General features: G+C 32.6%; 1 protein-coding gene across 8 annotated transcripts in view; it reads left to right on the top strand.

Moving 5' to 3' along the window:
* Positions 1-18,637, top strand: part of CNTN1 (contactin 1) — a 363,526-nt gene that overhangs the window by 140,862 nt on the left and 204,027 nt on the right. For 2 of the 8 annotated variants that reach the window (XM_082349362.1, XM_082349365.1), the window contains exon 3: positions 2,701-2,799. The exons of the other annotated variants lie outside the window; for them this stretch is intronic. The gene's annotated coding sequence lies outside the window, so the exon portion shown is untranslated. The remainder of the gene's footprint in view (positions 1-2,700; positions 2,800-18,637) is intronic. 8 annotated transcript variants of the gene reach the window in all.

The following is an 18,637-nucleotide window of genomic DNA, read 5'->3' on the forward strand; positions in this document are numbered from 1 at the left end:
ATGCATTTTTTCCAAATGACAGGCAGGCTAAGTATATATCTTATTATATAGAGATATTGCAAAATTAGCAACTAAATATGTTTTGATTTATTCACAAATTTTGATTCATTTTATTGACCCATTGTACATTACAGAGTTGACTCCATATTTTACATGCATTATAAATTTAAAATATTGGAAATCCTCTAGATCTGCAAAGAGATCAAATTCATCTAAAAGAGCCATCTCTGTTTTCCATCCATTTGAAAAGATTGGTTAAGTGTGTTTCTCAGGCATAGCCAGACTTCTGGAAAGTGGAAATTGGTTCTTATTACATTCTCAGGCTTCATCTTATCTGGGAGTACAACTGATTATTTTTACTCAGGTGTTTCCCTTCAAGGTTTACTTGCTGCCCCCACTCTGATTTCTTAGGGACTTACTATCTCCATAGCCTTTCTTATGCCATACTCTTCTCTTCTTTGCTGACTCTAATCTTGGTCTTTTCTCGGTTGATGATGTGTGTGTGTGCGCGTGTGTGTGTGTGTGTGTGTGTGTGTTTCATCTCTCTCCTCAACTTTAAAACGATTGAATCTGAAAATTCACGAAGTAGATGAAAAGTTGCCATCACCATTTTAGACTTGGGTCTTGGATATTTGTATGTGAGAAAAGATATTTTCCTTCCTCTCACTCACTGCAGAAGAAGAGAAGGACAAAGCTAATGCTTTTCCTATCCACCTGGTTATGCACTATTGAATTATGTCATTTCAGAGAACTTAAATTTCCAATGCTTACGTTTGTAATTATTTTTGGTTTTTTCAGCAATCTATATCTCTTAAATGAATGTACTCTATATCCTTACACATGATAACTTAAATTTCAAAGTTTTCAATTTTCTACTATTTTTAAAAGAGATGTTATCTTCATATAAAATTGCTTCTCTAAATGATTAAATTGATACAACTCTTGGCAGGAAATTAATCCTTAACTATACCTTCTGTAATTTTTAAGTGTTTGAGATCTTCCGTATAAAGAATATTACTCTGATAAATGTTATAAAATAAGGTCTTGTAGTTTACTTGAATTTTATTATGTAAATTTTATTATGTATATATGTAAACACACAAAAAGAATCTGGCTTGGGCAAAACAAAACATTGCAGAATATGGAATATATAATGTACCTAGTAATTGGATAGTTAATTTCTCAGACACCTTTAGAATATTTTAGCATAATCTTTATCAGCTAGGTGCACCTATTTTCTCAATGGCCTAGCAGGGATTATGCTCTTACTGTACTTGGAAGGAAGAGCCGTCTCCCTGAACATCCCTGAACTCCATTGCTATTGTCATCAGGGCTCCTACTACCCTCTCATGCTGGTATCAGTTGTTACTGGCTTATTGACTGCAAATCACCATTGAAGAGGCTTTGGAAAGACATGGCATTAGGCTTCTAAATGATCTCAATAACATCAGTCCTCTTTGGTGTATAAAGCTTAATTCGTTTTTACAATTAAGATACTTTGGGAAATAGACAAACATTTCTTGTACATAAATGCATTTGCTATTTTACATGGATCTCCCATTATGGTAATTTTAAAAAATATTATACTACTGTGATATTTTAAAATGCTACCTATGTTTTCTCCTGATGAATATTAGCATAATAAAAAGCACAATTTGTTTTAAAGCTTACTTTTTTGAGGCAGTGAAAAAAGACTAGTAGAAATCATGGCGTGTTCTTAGGAGCTTAAATTCTGAGAGAAAGGGCTCTCAGAACTACTGACACACCCAGAGCACAGGTGCTCATGATCCAAAATAGTTAACAGTGAGGAACAATGATGTACCCACTATGATGATTTAAAAAAAAAAGAAATCCTCCTCCACATTATTGAAATAAAAATTAATTGTTTTTAAGTTAAAGTCTTCTAAGAAATGTTATTCAAATGAAACCAGAGAAAAACTTCTATGATTTATACCAATACACCATTCTTTGTGTTTTATTTTTTTCTTAATTTTCCGTTTAGCCCTGTTGATTTTCCCGAAAGGGTAGGAAAAGATCAACTCTGTATACTTCACTTCTAATATAAAATATTCAGCCTAAACCCACAGAAAGTATGTATTTTGAATAAAAGAAAATAGATGCAATAGCATTTCTGCGGAAGAGTCCAGTTTAAACATTCTGCAGTATGCAAATGCCATCTCGTTTATGTGAATGTTTTACTCGAGTGGATGCTGCAGGGTTGGAGGCTTCTGCCTGTGATTTAGGTTGTAATTTTATTTGTGGAAATAAACCAATCGTGTACCTCCAATTGTCTTAGCGATGAGGTGATCAATAGCCCATTACTGGATAGAACAGAGGCTACAGGAAGTGCATTGAAGATTTTAATGCATGAATTATGCATGCGGTGCTCATTCTTTAGTCTCCGAACAGAATGACAGGGTTTGTGAAGTCGCCTCAGATAGTTTCTTGCATTAAGTGACTGCAGTGAAATGCTTAATATTTTCAGGCATAGAAGCAGCATTGACTCTAGCCAGCTGAATTTGGATGTAAATCCCACAGCTCCCAGCACAGAATGCTTTATTTGAAAGTATTGCTATGTAGAGAGCCAGCTTTACTGTCATCTAACCTGCTCTCCCCAGAAGGTTGGCTGAAGGATGGGAGCGGCTGTGCCTGCCTCTGAGGTCACAGCTTGAAGTCCTTTTAACTTGCTTTCTGCTGCAGGAGAGAGACGTACTGTGGTGTAACTGTCGCTGCATTCATTCAAATGGACAGTTTGCGATAAATACTATAGCCAGAACGTCAGATAATTCAACATATGAGGTAAGTCCGAGATTTTTCTCTAGGTTAGTAAATTCCAAGGGAGAATGTGCTGAGTTAGGATAAGGGTGATGCAGTATTAGTAGGATTGACTCACACCTCAGTATTGCTATGCAGTGTCAGGGTTCTCAATTTTTATCTTAATTGAAAGCTGATTTTATTTTATATTTTTGACAAGTTGCCGTAAGGTATTTTATTTTGCATGCAAAAGCTTTTCAAGAATGTACCAGAGCTCAGATGTGTGCATCTGATAGACAGAAACCTGCAGATTGGGGAGGGGCAGCACTGAAAGTATGAGCTGAATCAAAAATTACCTCCCGTGGAGAAGTTTTAGCAGGGCTGTGGTATTCCTTTGGCTCGTATTATTTCCTTAATGTCAATAATTTCAAATTATGGTAAAAAAATGTTGGTAAACACCAAAAATGCTCAATCCTTTCCCCAGAAGCAGAGGAAAGCACTGAGGTACTCAAACTCAAATACTGTGTTGCATACAAATGGAACAGATGGAATTAAAATAATTTGGACTAGTTTGTCCTTGAAGGAAGACCTTGTTGTCAGAAACAAAACAGTTTGACTTCTACCTGTAGTGTTTTGGTTTTTTTTCTCTCTTGTCCAGAATGCCTTACTCCAAAAAGAATGCATAGATGTAATATTTTGAAATTTATGCCCCCCCCCAAAAGTTTTCTTTCTTTCTTGGTCTTTTAAAAATTAAGCTTATACAATTGCAGAACCCACTGTATAAAAGCCAAATAAAATTTACAAAAACTCTGCAAAACTGAAAAATATAGTTCTATCTACTACTATATTTGCCAGTCTTTGTGAATTAAAGCTGCTTGCTTAAATATCATGACAAATAATTAATAAATATGCAAATAATGTGCAGTATGATATAAATTCCTAAACCTTTCTTTAGGGTGGAAAAATAGCATTTAATAAACATTCAGCAAGAAACTCTAGATATAGTAAAAATTTTTAAGGATGCTTTTCAACAGTACATTTATACTATTAGTATATATATGTATACTAGTATATATATGTATACACATATGCATATATGTACACATATGCATACATACATATATAAACTATAATATATAATTTATAAAACATAATATATAAGGATTATTATTAAAAAATAAAAATTAAAAAAGGAAATAGGGTAATGATAGTAAGACCACAGGAAAAATACCCTTCAAGCATTTCACAGTGCATTTCAGTTCTGCTACAGTGTTACTCTGTTACTTGGCTTTCCTGTCAACTGTCTGGTGGTGGTGTGGCACTGCGCTCCCAGCACTGTAGAATGTGTTTTATGAGGACACTCACACGTGGAGTGGAGTTTTTACTTAGGAAGGGGAAGAAAGGGAGGGTAGGTAACTGCCTATACGTCTTAGAGGTCTCCCGTTGCTGAGTCATGGTGTTCAGTTCTGCTTAAATGCCTCCTGGATGAGGTGGCCCCTTAACGGCTACTAAAATGGAATCTAAAAGAAAATGAGAAAGAATGGAGGGAACAGAAACTTAAAGGTATTTACTACCTAATGACATACTATATTCTGAATAATGAGTATAATGGACGTGCTACTTGTTGGAGCTGGCTGAGGTGACAGTAGAAGAAAAGCCCCCATGGTGGGTGACAAGATCATAGCAGTAAAATTAATGGACCAACTTGGGGAGATTTTATAGACAAAGGGGTCTATGTAACATTGCACTTGTACTTACCTAAGCCTCTTTGTCTTTGTTCTAGTCTCAACCCAGGCCATTAATCAATCTCACTGAAATTACCTAATGGTTTTGATAAAGAATATTTCCCAGGTCATGTGAGGGGAATCTGGAATGAGATGTGCTCAGTTCCCAATTCCCCCATTAGTTGCAAGTAATTTTTTATAGGTTATCAATTGGGAGAAAATAACAAGAGATTAATGAGAATATTTGAAAATCAACCACAATATATGAGGTGAAACACCAAAATGAGTTTAGATAATGATTATTATGGCAAAGTATAATAGTATTAAATTCAGTTGGAAAGGAAACTGAAGATATAAAAAGGGTATAATGGAAAGAAGGAAAATGGAATGAGAAACCTATATAGTAGTGAAATATCAAATGTAAAATTTTTGAAAGAAAAGTGAATTTAATTCATAGTTGATATATATTATTAATGCCTCTAAAATCAATTTATAAGAATTCTGAAATATTATGATTCACTAATATATGGTTTTGTAATTTATCTTAAAAATGAATTTTAAAGGTGACAGAGTGATAAATCAGTTGAGAAGAATATTTTAAACTGGTAAACAAGCAATTTTCTTACAGAGAATAAATATGTATATTAATAAGGGATGTTTTCACCTACATTATAATAAATCTAAGAAGAAAACTGTATCTCTATCTATACTATATTCAGCATTAAATAAGATTATAGAAAAGTTATGAATCATTTATGGAAGATTGGAAGAGTAAAAGATGAGAGATTATATGCCCATTTTCCAAACCTAAAACACACATACGAATTGATTAAATCTGAATTTACATTTATATGACAAGGTAATCCCCTATAGGGTTCTTTAGTAAATAGTCCTGATGTGCTACAAGCTTTGTAAAATACACAGAAAACTTTTTCAAGTATGAATTTATAACAAAGAGTGATACCAAGAGATTTTGTATTCTTTTCTCTTACATTGGAGAAAATGATAAAATTAGTTCCTCCTTAAAATATTTTCCCTAAGAAATTACAGTTTATGAAACATTTTCCCTTTATATATGCTCTTAGGAGTTGACACTGTTGAGTGTGTCATTTTAATAAAGCTTCATGCATGTTTCACCAATTTATTCCCTCTGATTATAAGTATACATTTTACCCAATTATTTATTGTTTCCTAATCACTTTAAGACAACTCGGTGCAATGAAGAAGCATTTATTAAGGTCTTCTTGTGTGCTTTTTCTAGGTACTCACTGTAGATGCAAGAAAAAGATGAAGGGCTATGCTTTCAATAGAACAAATAGTTCAAATGCAGGGAAAAAAATTAGAGCATAGCATCAGGTCAAATACTTGGTTAAAAGTTTTAGTGTCACAGGAGAAAGGAGGAACCAAGCTCAGAAATGTTAAATGGAGTCCAGGAGAAGAATGTGCATAAAGGGGTGGAAACAAAAATCAATATTATATATTCTGGCGTCAGGACTGGAATAGAGGAATTGTATAGGTGTAGACGAGAATAAACAAGGTGGGAGCAGGTTGTTAAGAACTTAACCACCAGAATAACTTGTTTAGACGTGGGTCTTATAGTTATTGGGTACTCACAGACATTATTTAATCACACTGGAGGCATTTAATGCTAAAGATATTTCTAATCTCTGAATCAGATGAATTCTCAACATTTCTTGTTAATGATTGTTAATCCTGAATTGAATATTGTATTAACTATATACTTTTTCCTGTATTCTAATGCTTTGCCTTGCTAACCCTGGAGGGACTGCACCTCCCAGAGTGAGCCAATCATGGGAGTTAGTAAACCACTGGCCCTCAAGTTCCCTTTTCAAATGCAAACCAACCAATCCAAAGCCCTGCCTTTAACCTTCTTATTAGAATTCTCACATCAAGACAACTAGGTACAGCCCCAATGCCCCAGAGCTCCTTAAAATAATTCAAACTGGCCAATCCTAAATCCACTTTTATCTTGCCTTCTTCCCGAGAAAACCATAATAAAGGCTCTTGCCCACAGTTGCCCTTTTCCCTCTGCCTCTTGACAAAACCTGCACCCTCATGCTTCCTTGTGTGTCCCCAGGCATGTCCCGCCTTCTCGGGATCTGTGAATATAACAAGCTATTTTTTTCAATGACAGTCATCACCAGATCTATTGGCTTTACCATACCTAGATAACAATAAAACATATTAAAATAAACATGAAAAACTTATCAACATCTTCTTTAATCTTAATTAACATCAATAGAAGTATTACATTCCTAGTATTTAAAATAAATCAGTCAAGTCTTTCTGAAATCATTACCTTTTTATTAAACTGCTATATTGTTAGCACAAGTTCATATGCCTGCAGCACAGTGAGGCCAAACAAACCGAAACGTCGGAATTTGGAGCAGAGAAAGGTTAATTGCAGGGCCATGACAGGAGATGGATGGCTCATGTCCCCAAAACCTCGAACTCCCCAAAGGGTTTTAGCAAAGCATTTTTAAAAGCCAGGTGAGGGAAGGGGATTGCAGGGTGTGTGATCAGCTAGTGCACAATTCTTTTGTTTGGCTGATGAATGAGGTAACGGCCGTATCACAGGGGCTAACATTATCAATCCTCAGGCTCCAGTAGGCTTGGGGGCTATGTGCTTGTGGTCTTCAAACAGTTAATATTTTCCATTTGGTAAGGGTTTTTCACATCTGTAACACAACTCAGGAAATGTGCATCAGATACTGTAATCTACATACTCCAGAGAGGAGCTAAAGCAGAGGATATGGGGGGAAGGCCTGTCCTGAAAGACCGCATAAGGGTCCTGCTCCGTTACAATATTATTTTGAATATAAAGGTAATTTCTAAGTGAACCTCCTGTAAACACAAGCTTAATTCTTTTCTAAGTTGTGGTTGATAGAGGAAGGGTATTACTCCAGAAATGTGAGTGGACAATTAGTTTTTAGTCTCATGACAAGGTACATAGGTCTAAAGTTTTAAATATTTTCCTGAGTCCACTTTAACTTGTAGTATGTTACATCTGCTACATGAAAATAAGCATCTACCTCATCAAACAACTAAATCAATGTCAAGGGAAAATGCCACCTTATGCTCCTTAAATATCAAATTCTGAAACTCTAATAATCGAATACTAGTGTTGTTTATATAACCTCTTTGGCATCCAGTAGGCAACTATAACACACATCCTAAATAAAAAAATATTTCTGCTACATTAAGCCTAAAAATTTGAATTGAACTGTCTTGAGAATGTGGTGTTCAAGAAAAGGTTGTTGGTAATCAGTGAATGCAGAACTTTGGAACAATGACAAATGCACTTAACCACAGGACTAAGAAGAGTTGAGCCACACAGAAGTAGTGTGCAGAAGAAATGTATATGAAAAGACATTAGTGGTATCTTTCAGTAGTGCACACTATTCCTTCAAAACATTATCATTAAAAGAAGCTGAGAAAAGTAAATGACTTTAAAGGGTAGAAGAATTAAAACATTAAATGCATGTTTGAGGGTTTTGGCGTTTAACTTCCCTATCTACTCCAAGATTGTGTGATTATAAGTAACTATTGCAATCACAATAGTCCTTTAAGAGATAAACTTTTGATAAAGAAATTCAAGTAGATAATTGGAGACAATTTAGATTGGGAACAGGTTAGAAAAGACACTAGTCATGCTAGCAGATGGAAGGGCAGCAAGGTAGGTGGCTGGGAGAGAATCTGGAGGCGGAGCTGTGCCAGAAAGAACATAGGAATTTAAACAGATGGAAGATGATATAAAGTTGGCAACACGAGAAGCTGGGTGACAAACAGAAGAAATCTGTTGAAGAACTGAGTGAGCAGGAAACCAAGAGGTGAATTAGGCAGACTAGTGATAAACTAAGTAGGTCAGCATGAGGGCACCCAAGTTCCAGAATAAATAGGTAAGAATAATGGAAAACTGCAATTTTTTCCTTTTCTTGAACCTAGGAAATGACTTTTATTATAATTTTTAAAGTGCTTTGAAATCATGATGAACACTGGTCTTCTACAGAGGAACAGTTTTAGTAGAAAATTCTGAGATGCTTACTACTGAGGAAATGTATTCTGTGAAATTATCATGAACATAAAATTTATTTATTATTTACTAGTTTTGTGTTTCCTATAATTTGAGTTCTGGCCCTGGCTTGGAGGATTTGGCTGGAAAATAATACTGAGAGGTTATACCTGTAGAGAATAAGAAGTTTAATCCTTACCAAAAGAGGATTTATCAGGCTGTGGAAAATCTGAACATAATATTATCCTTAGAAAAAATTTCTTATGTTGTCCTTGCCTGTTAAAAGTGATAGTAGCTCTGTCTCAGTGAACATTAAGAAGATGATTACAAGTCATTTTGCCTCATTTTTGTCTTCGGACTTATCTATCCTTAAATCAGTATATTCATGGACAATTATCCATGCTTACAAACACTTGGTAAAATTATATAACATAGTTAAGTACTTTAAAATTTTATTTGTCATTATAGACTAACATAAAAGTGCCGTATACAGTAACATTTGTATGAGAATCTTGGCATTATGGCTATCTTGATTGATCTTCAGATAGATACATGGGTTCTAAGTGCAAGAGACACTGTCATTTGCCACGTTTATAAATTTAGAATTAACTCCACTCTTTCCTTTTTTCTCCAATCTAACCTATAAACTTATTTTTCTGATACATTAACTATATTTCTCAGGCCAATTTATTGCTATCTATTTTACTAGCCAAAGCACTTATACCACTGTGCCCAAAATGCTTATGTTTATTGCCAGCATAATTATTTCTAAAATATCTGCATTCCAATTAATCCCACACACAGAAGCAAAGATCATTTATCAACAGTTGTCTAGACTGTATGACTGTTCTTTTTGAGTGATGCATTTAGTTGCAACTTCAATCCCTTGAATTAAACTTTTGAGCACAAAGCTAGTAGCAGTATCTTCCCAAGTTCCAAGTGCCCACTTCATGTGTGTGTGTATATGTGTGTGTACGTATGTGTGTGTGTGTGTGTGTACACACACACAACTCTCCTGAACTGAAGAACCATATTTGGCAAATCTTGCACATATGCTAGCTACTATGCCAGACTTTGGGGATACAAAAATGAGTACAACATGAACCTTTCCATCAAAGAGTTTATATTCAGATGGAATAAATAGATTTATATATACCAGATACTACGGTACAATCTAATTGATGGAATGCTGTTATATTCATATGTAATAGATATGTATATTACCCTACATGATTGTGAATCTGTTGAGGTCAAGGAACACACTAATTTATTAATTCAGCAAATTTTTATTAAGCTCCTTTTATGTGCATTGGCTATGCAAAGGGAATTATATTACCTGTTTCCACGGACAGAATAGTCTGTTAAAAGAAGGAGAGAAAATAACTGAAAGCTCACTGGACAAAGCTAACACTTGTAAAGATAGAAGCAGGTACAGTAAGTGCATATAAATTGGGCTCTAGCTAAAATTAAGGGAGGGTATCAAAAATAACTTCCTGAATGAGGTAGTAAAAGGATACTTAAAATAGTTTAGAAATATTGGTATAATGATTTAGTCAGTGTATTATGAAATAAATGGTGTTGACTGTAAATTTCAGAGGTTCACACTAAAAAGAGATAGGTAGTTAAAGTACAACTTGAAAGGAAAAAAGGTTTTGCTGAGATCATGCTTAAATGAATAATCTCATTTAATCCTCTCTAGGAGACTATGAGATCCTCGCTTTAAAGATGGGAAAACTGAGAGATAAAGGTTATACTGTTACTAAAACTCTAGGTTCAGGATTAGGAGATTAAAGTTTCTTTTCTATATCCCCATAATTTTACTAAATTTTCTTGGCACTCTGCAGGAATCTTCAAATGTCAATGCATGTATATAATCAGTGACATTTTGAACCCCTATGTTCATAAGTTTGTTCATCTTCCTTTCATTTTAACTAAAATGGGCATAATGGAGGCAGTGAAAAATTGAAAATTAATTTTTATTTTGATTTACTAGAAGAAAGTCAAGTTTAATTTGAAAAAGAAACTATCCATAAGCATAATATAAGGTCAAAAATGGTCACTTTGCTCAAGTATGGAAAATCTGACTAGTGGATAAGGAACAAAATGACACTTGAAGAAATACATAAATTTTACAAGATGTCCAATACATGTACCCAGCTTATTGCAGAGTAGTCTGATGAATAATGTTTTTAATAAATTTATATTAATTAGTTCATTATTAGTTCCTCTAAAATATGAATTAATGATGAGTAATTTTAAAATTCTTTTGTTGGGGGAAATGCTTTAGAACCCTTTTCTTCTTCTTAACTCCTTCAGGAGAAAAAATGATATTAACCAGGGGAGTCTTCTGTATTTGATTGAAGAATAGAAAGGGTGCCTGCATTCCCAGTGTCTAGCACAGTGCCATGAACATAGTAGATGTTCAATAAATCTGTGTTGAATGAATGTTCACATGAATTAATGTTATCACATTTTATTAATTATAAGACACTACTGTTTAAGTCACACTATCAAATGAATAGACTTTGGGGATAATATTCTTTATGTTAATTATACATATCAAATGCAAGATGAATCCTGTAGTAGAAGATTTTTTTCTCTTTTTTCTTTTTTTTTATTGAAGTATAGTTGATTTACAATATTACACAAGTTTCAGTTGTACTACATAGTGATATTTTTATAGATTATACTCCATTTAAAGTTATTATAAAATAATGGCAAAAATCTATCTTGAACTAGCTTAAGCAAAAAGGGAGATTTATTGGAAGGATATGGTGTCATGTGACTCAAGGCTGTACAAGCAAATGTTGGGAAGGATGGGTTGTGATGTAGCTGGACCTAAAGTATACCTGTACCTGGATATCTGATTGTCATGTCAAAAGTGTCAACTTCTCTATGAGTGTGGTTTTCAATCTCAGTGAAGATCAACTTTGATATATGCCTTAGGAAACATACCTGGCTACCAAGATTTAGATATCTCTCTATCTTGTAGCCCCTTCTTTCCCACCTCCACCACCACACTCACCAATAGGTGAGTGTATTTTGTGATAGTTTTTACAAAACTATGTTGAAATTGGCAAGTTCAGGTGATTAGAATGAACAAAGTGTTTTTTTTTTTTTTTTACATTATTGATTAGAATATTAATGCAAAAATATTTGGTGCTTTAAAACTTGAACAAATATTCTGTCCATCAAAAGTGCTGTGGCTATTTTAATTAAAGATAAATTATGGCTTATGCAGAAGTTATGTCAATAGCAGAGATGAAAGTAATAAAAAATGTTTTAAATTATTTTTAATGATGTTCAACATATTTTCAGACACCATGGGAACAATTGTTCTGTTTATGTCCATATCTCCAGCATTTAGCACATTGTCTGATATATTGTAAACAGCTGGTAAATATTTGTCACTAATATATTGATAATAAGGTCTTCTTCATTCACATAATTAATTCATAATAGTAATAGTGAAATGGACTACACTGAGGCAGTAAGAATGTTAAGAAAGTATTTAAAATATCAGTGTGTGTATTCCATGTTGTGACCTATTCACAGCTAAATGACAAATTATATAAAACAAATATTTAGATGTAAGTGACCTGCAAGATAAGTAGAGATCCAAGCCAAAAAGAATGTGTCTTGTTGAGTCTGGATTTGTATCATGTATTAAAGATGACTTGAAATTGTACATTGGTTCTTTGGAACTTACTCAAGATGTTAAATACATAGAAAATTCTTGAGGGGAGTAGAACTAAGCAGAAATAATAATAAAGATACTGAGAGAAGTGGTTATTTGTGCCAGAATACTCAGCTAGAAGAGAGAAAACATGGCCAATTGTTTGCATAGATATATTTGGATAAGACCTTTACAGAAGAGGATGAATACCAAATACTGTTGATTTTTTAATAAATGATATACTTTAATCATTTTTGTAGCAAAAAAGAAAATTCTTTGGCACAGTGGTTATTTTGAAGTTATTAAATGCAAAAAAAAAAATCTAATCTAATAATTTTCTGTCTCTTTTTTATTGCAGTAGGATATAGCCCTCACCTATGCAAATGTTAATGCTTTCAGGTGAAGCCCTCCTTTTATTTAAATTGAACTTAAATAGATGCTTCATGCAGTAATGAAGAAAATATTTTTGGTAATCCAAGATGAAGATTATTTAGAATTTGTCTGTCTAGTCCCTCATCAAGGATAAAATGAAATTTTAGAGTTAGAATGTGTCAAATGAAATTGTGACTAATCCTTAATTTTTACATGTGGAAACTGAGTTTCTAATGATTGAGAGTTACAATTTAAGACCTTCTATTTAGACATACCTACATATAGAAAAACAAGTTTCAAAGCATACATGGTTAAAAAGTCAATAATAACATAAAAATTGCAGTAATTTTTTCCCTTAACTGTAGAATTCTTGTTCAAATGTAATGTTCTTCATGTAATTAATTTCTTAGCTTAATGAAAAATGTTTTTTTGTTTTTTTATTTTTTGAATTTATTTATTTTGAATTTTTGAATTTTATTTTATTTATTTTTATACAGCAGGTTCTTATTAGTTATCTCTTTTATACATATTTGTGTATACATGTCAATCCCAATCTCCCAATTCATCCCCCCCACCCCCCACTGCTTTCCCACCTTGGTGTCCATACGTTTGTTCTCTACATCTGTGTCTCTATTTTTGCCTTGCAAACTGGTTCATCTGTACCATTTTTCTAGATTCCACATATATGTGTTAACATACGATATTTGTTTTTCTCTTTATGACTCACTTCATTCTGTATGACAGTCTCCATGTTCATCTGAAAAATATTTTTAATGAATTGCTTTTGCTTCTCTAAATTATCTATCTCAAGAATCATTCTTAAGAAAAGAAATTTTAAATGAAAGAAAATTATTTCTCTGTGATTCAGAACATGTATAATTCTTAGATCTTAACCACAGAACTATAATGCTCATTCATGAACATTGATTAGGAAATGGGCACCCCTTGAGACATGTTCAGTATCAATATAAACTTAATTCTTCTTTAAAAGAGCTGGTCATGTGTCAATCGATGTGCTGAAAATAAATGCTTTGGTTATATGACTTAAAGACAGAATTTTCAGTAGCTTATAACTTAGGAAGAAACAGGAGTAAATGTGTTAAAGCTGAAATGGAGGTCATATGAATTTCTATTGCTCATATGGAAGATTGATTAGGATTAAACTGGCCCAGCAAAGTGTAGATATGCAATAGATACTAAATGCAGAAAAACGATGATCATAGTGCCTAGCAACTGCTAAAATAGGGAGAATGAAGAACACACATTTGTTAATTGCCTGTAGATGTTACTGTTTCACAGCAAAATTACTGTTTATTGTGTTTTGTTGACAGAATAAAGCATAATTTAAAGAGGGAAATTGGTACACCAACATTTATTCATTTTTCACTTTGTGCTAGGCATTGTGATAAGTGTTTTGCATATTTATTAAAATGTTATCACTGGAGTAACAATAAATATTTAAAATGTTTTAAAAAAAACCCAATATTTTAATTTTGTATAAGAAATGATATTTTTGTCATATATGTGTCAAATATAGGTGATTAGTTATTTAAAAATAATTTAGTATTAAGTCTTTATTTATGCAATACATAACTGCATATGAGACAAATTACAAAGAAATATAGCCTCCTATTTATTTATTATTTTGGTAAGAATAGAGCAATTAAGTTTGAGCTCTAAAGAAACATATCAAAATGCATTTGAGTAGAATGGAAATCAAATATTCCACATAGGCAGTAAAAATAATTATACACAGATTGAGTTAATTGGGGAACCTAAATCATGTGTTAATTTTAGAGCCTGGTCTAAATAAAATGAATTCAGCAGACAAATCAATGGAAAAGATCCAGTTTATTGATGATAGAAGAGATTACTTTAGCAATGCACTGCAGTTGAAGTTAGAAAAACATATTGAGATTTGATAATTGATATAAAAAGAAGAGAGCAAATCTACCAGTAGTTGGAAAAAAAAAAAAAAAAGATGGAAAGGATTGGGGGTGAGAGTGTTAACAACTCAAATGCTTCCATTAAGTTTCCTTAAAGACTTAAGTATCCACTTCCTTTCTTCCTATGGATCATCATCCCATAGAGCAGTTTTTCATTTTCAATATTTCTAACAAAGTAATTCAAATCAGCCGAAGCTTTCTTTTTTGTTTTCTACTTGCATATTTCAGAATGAAAATTGAATTTACTAGTGGTTGCTCCTTCTTTCAATCTGTGTCACTTTCAAACATTGTGCATCCTACTCATGCTAACTAAAAATGTGAACTAAAAATTATTTGAATTTTATTGTTTGCAAAGATCTTAAGAAAAGCTTGAAAAATAGTGAGTTAATAATGTGACTAACAACTAGAATTATATCTTACTATTTATGCCACAGACACATTCCTAAATAGGGAGCAGTAGAGTTAAAGCTTGAAGGAGTGAGTTGTTCCTCCAGAGCTTCTAAACTTCTAAACTATACACATATATTGTCATAGGAGAAGAAAGCTTTATGCCTGCATAGAATGAACTCTCACAGCTGCAATTTGACACCAGAATTAAGATAAGAATATGTATATGAAGAATGCATCTGATTTTTTCTTTTAAATTATTTTTTTTCCCAATGACATTTCTATAACATCAAAATTTTTCTTAGTGTTCAATGTTAGGAATTTTTTTTTTTTTTTTTGCATTGTCAGCTAGGCAGATTTTAGCTAAATATTCCATTCAGTTAATACGTAATGTGCCCTAAGCTAGGTTACATGATTTCCTTCATACTGGGATCTCATTCTTCTATCACTGTGTTAAAAGCTTCATTTACTATGTAAGCTGTAACAGATTCCTTTTGGAAGCATTAGTGAATATATAATGAACAAATAAATATGTGAACAATTTATGAGAGTTAGCATCTAGACCTCACTGGTTTTGATTGAGTCAAGAGATTAAAGTGTTACTTTGGAATTTATGAACAACACTAATCTGACCACATATAGTTCTCTTTAAAAGAGATAAAATGTAATAAAATGAAGAAAGAATACTTCAAAGATGCTTTTCTGATTAATTATAACTTTTTTTCAGGACTTTTGCTGGATGTGTTTCATATGTCTGGCAGCCAGTATAGTCTTTAGGGCTTCTCAAAGATGAAACTCCTACTTAAGTTGTACAGTACTGAATTATATATCATGGCTTTGTAGTACAGACAGAATCTAGAGCATCTGGAAAAGAAAAAAAGGCAGTAGGGACTGGTTATAAAGGAGAAAAATCACTTCTTTCTCTATGAATTGACCTCTCAGACAAAATAATCAAATGTAATATAAGACTATAATATGATAACATTTGTGATAGATCCATATAACTAAGCAATAGATAATGAAGTATCAAAAGAAAACATCTCTGTGCGGTTAAAAGTATCAATAAATACGAATGTGGTAGTATCATCAAACTACTGGACTGATTAAGAACCAGAAAACCTGAATGTATTCCCTTTGAAATTTTAGACAAATAACTTAATCCCTCTAAGCTTCAGGTTACTAATCTTAAAATGTGAATTAGTAATATTGGCCTCACCAATTCTCAGACTGCTTGTGAAGTACACATAAAAATTTCATGGAATTGTTAATAATTTGTACACCTCTAAAAGAAAAGGTATAAAAACCAAAAAAGTAAACTTAACATTAATAGCAGCAATAAAACTTATACTCTTGGTAAAGAAGGATAATTTAATATCATCATTACATATATTTATATGTTCATATATATATATGTGTATATATATATATATATATATATATAGTCTCATTCAGGGAAAGTAAAACATGAACAAATGCAAAATTTACATTAATAATTGACCCCCAAAACAAGTGTATTGTAGGTTGGAAATCATAGTCAATTTTTGAACCATTTCCGGCAAAACTGACTCACAGTTATGCTCCAATCCAGTCTATCCATCTATCCTCTTGTCCTCCTTATCCTCACAAATACTAATAAGAGCGCTTGGTTGGAATTTACAAGGGGAAACAGAGATAACACCTTTGTAAATATTTTTGTAATAATTATTAATACCTAATAGTGATTTGTATTATTAAAATAAAGATTTTCAAACAATTTCTCAGCCATGTCAGGTACAACCAAAGCAAAACAAACTCAAATTAGGAAGACTCTCTCTATTTTTTCTGCTGTGAGACATAGAGTACTATCCTAGTGGGAAATGTATAGATGAATTAGTAAAGAATCAATCAATCAACCAATCAACTCTTTAGAGGATATTAAAGTTGTCTATTTGTTGATGCTTACAACTTTAGCATTATAAGTGCTGCTTGTTGATTTCTATTTAAATTAAATTGTGTTTTATACAAAGGCACCTCACAATTTGCACATTTTTTTCTTAACATTCTTACTATGGATATTCCTTACTATGGATACTATACTGTTCATTATGAAATCAACTCACAACAAATCTAATTGTTCATTTCATATTTTTAAAAGACTGTCAGCTTAAAGTTTTTGAGAACTTGGCCAGAATTATTTTTTCTCTTGATTTTTCAGATAAGAGTCTGAATTGATTCAATACTTTTCAAATGTTGCATTAGCTGCAATCCAAAGTCCTGCAGGGCTCCCCAGAAGGAGTGTGGCAAAAGGAGTGAATAGTAACTAAAAGCTCTGCTTTTTTATGTGTCATAAAACAGAATGGAATTGTTAAAGCCTCCAATCTATTCCTTGATTATGCATTGTATTTTAGAAGAAGCTTTCACAAATGCAGACACACAGTCTGAATCTATTATTGTTCCTTTTCAGCTGACATAATCAAAGTTATCCAAAGTGATGATATCAAAATATGAGCTTGTCTGGAGTAAGTTGCTTGTCTAGATAAATAAGATAGATAGTTTTTGTATTCTTCAGCTGTCTATGAGATTATACTTGGTTCAGATATACACCAATTGACTTGAAAGTATTTTTTTATAGGAGTAAAGTATTTGTTAATGGGAGTTGTGGATGAGGCTATTTATTCATCTTTGCATTATTACTGCACTAAACTAAAACCGATTACAAATTATCCAGTCTCCTATTTTATTATTTTTCATTTTTAGCTTTAAAATACCCCCCTTTTTGGCATAAGGATGATAAATCGAACTCAGTGTTAATGGTTATGTCCATTTAGTTGCCTTCAACAAGGACATCTAGACCATTCATCTAGACATCACTCATCTAGATCACTTTCAGACTGTATGACATAAAAGGGAAATATTCCAATTGGGATTCTGTTTGGGATTGTATTTATCATACAGTGAAATTTTGATTTTCTACAAAGTCATTTCCAAAGGCTTTGCATAGACTGCTCCTCAAAAAACTAAAAACAGAACTACTATGTTGTCCGGCAATTCCACTCCTGTGTATATATCTAGAAAAAACAAAAAACACTAATTTGAAATGATAGTGCACCCCAATGTTCATAGCAGCACTATTTACAACAGCCAAGATACGGAAGCAACCCAAGTGTCCATCAACAGATGGATGGATAAAGATGTGGTATATATATATATATATATATATATATATATATATATATATATATATATATATATATATATATATACATACACACACACATACATACACACACACATACATACACACACACATATATACATAAAATGGAATATTACTCAGCCTTAAAAAAGAGTGAAATTCTGCCATTTGCAGCAATGTGGATGAATCTAGAGAATATTATGCTTAGTGAAATAAGTCAGAGAAAGACAAATACTGTATGATATCACTCATATGTGGAATCTAAAAAATAAACCAAATGAATGTATATAGCAAAACAGACTCACAGCTATAAAAATCAAAGTAGTTTTTACTAGTGGGGAGAGCAAAGGCGGGAGGAGCAAGATACGGGTATGGGATTAAGAGATACAAACTATTATGTATAAAATAGATAAGCAAGAAGGATGTATGTATACAAGCACAGGGAATCATAGCCATTATTTTGTAATAACTTTCAATGGAGTGTAATCTGTAAAAATTCTGAATCACTATGCTGTAACACCTGGAAATAATATAATATTGCAAATCAACTATACTTCAATAAAAAAATAG

This window comes from Balaenoptera borealis (genome assembly GCF_965194805.1).
Source record: "Balaenoptera borealis genome assembly, chromosome: 13".
NCBI lineage: Eukaryota > Metazoa > Chordata > Mammalia > Artiodactyla > Balaenopteridae > Balaenoptera > Balaenoptera borealis.